Genomic DNA, 990 nt, shown 5'->3' with positions numbered 1-990 from the left:
TACAGTTGTAGTTCTATATATTCAGTGTATGACAATGAAATTACACCAAGTGAATTAGTTACTCTGTTTACGACATCAAGAAAATTAACACAATGAATATTGCAAAATTTAATTACCAGTGATAAACAATGGATGAAATGGAAGAAAGTATAAATAAAAAGAAATATCCCAGATTCATGGATCAGAAGACTTAACTTGGTAGTACTGTTAAACTGGTGCATTAACTGCCAGCACTTGGGAGGTAGAGGCCGGCAGGGTGAATCTCTTGCGTTTGAGACCTGCCTAGTCTACAGAGCAAATTCCAAAACAGCCAAGGCTACACAGAAAAACTCTGTCTCAAAAAACCAATCAAGAGAAAAATAAACAATTATTTGGTTCAATTCAATCGCATCAATATCATGTTTGTTTGCTTTTCTCCACGCCGCTCCCCCCTCCCCCACCCCAGGTCCGCAGAACAGAACATAACAAACTGATTTCATTATTCAGATAGAAATTTAACAAAATAACACACATCTTGGGAAAATTGGAGAATTCACCCTTCCAGATTCCTGATTTCTACAAAGCTGTATAAATTAAATACATTATACTGATATTAGGGTAGATGTGTAGATAAATGTTAAATCAGTTGGACAGAATTGAGTCTAGAAATGTACCCTCATATTTCTAGTCAATTGCATTTTTAGCCAGTATGAAGACAGCAATGGGAAAATAAGTCTCAATAGATGCTTCTGGAACTTTTGGCTGTTCATGTTAGAGTGATTTTAATCTTCACCTCATACTTCTTTTTTCTTAAGTGCATCCAAATAGCAAGAGAGCTCATAGCAAATAATTCAAGAAATGGCCAGAGACCTATTGGGAACCAACAATATCTAAGGCTTGAAGTACACATAAAGTGCCAACTGGGGGAATGCTGACAATAATACTTGTAATCCACTAGAAGCTAGTATAATATATATTAGACCTGCAATATCTTCACCTCACAGGCCAGGA

The sequence above is a fragment of the Mastomys coucha genome, unplaced genomic scaffold, assembly GCF_008632895.1.
Source record: "Mastomys coucha isolate ucsf_1 unplaced genomic scaffold, UCSF_Mcou_1 pScaffold6, whole genome shotgun sequence".
In the NCBI taxonomy this organism is placed as follows: domain Eukaryota; kingdom Metazoa; phylum Chordata; class Mammalia; order Rodentia; family Muridae; genus Mastomys; species Mastomys coucha.
The sequence above is the reverse complement of the archived record's forward strand: the minus strand, read 5'-3'. Positions refer to the sequence as shown.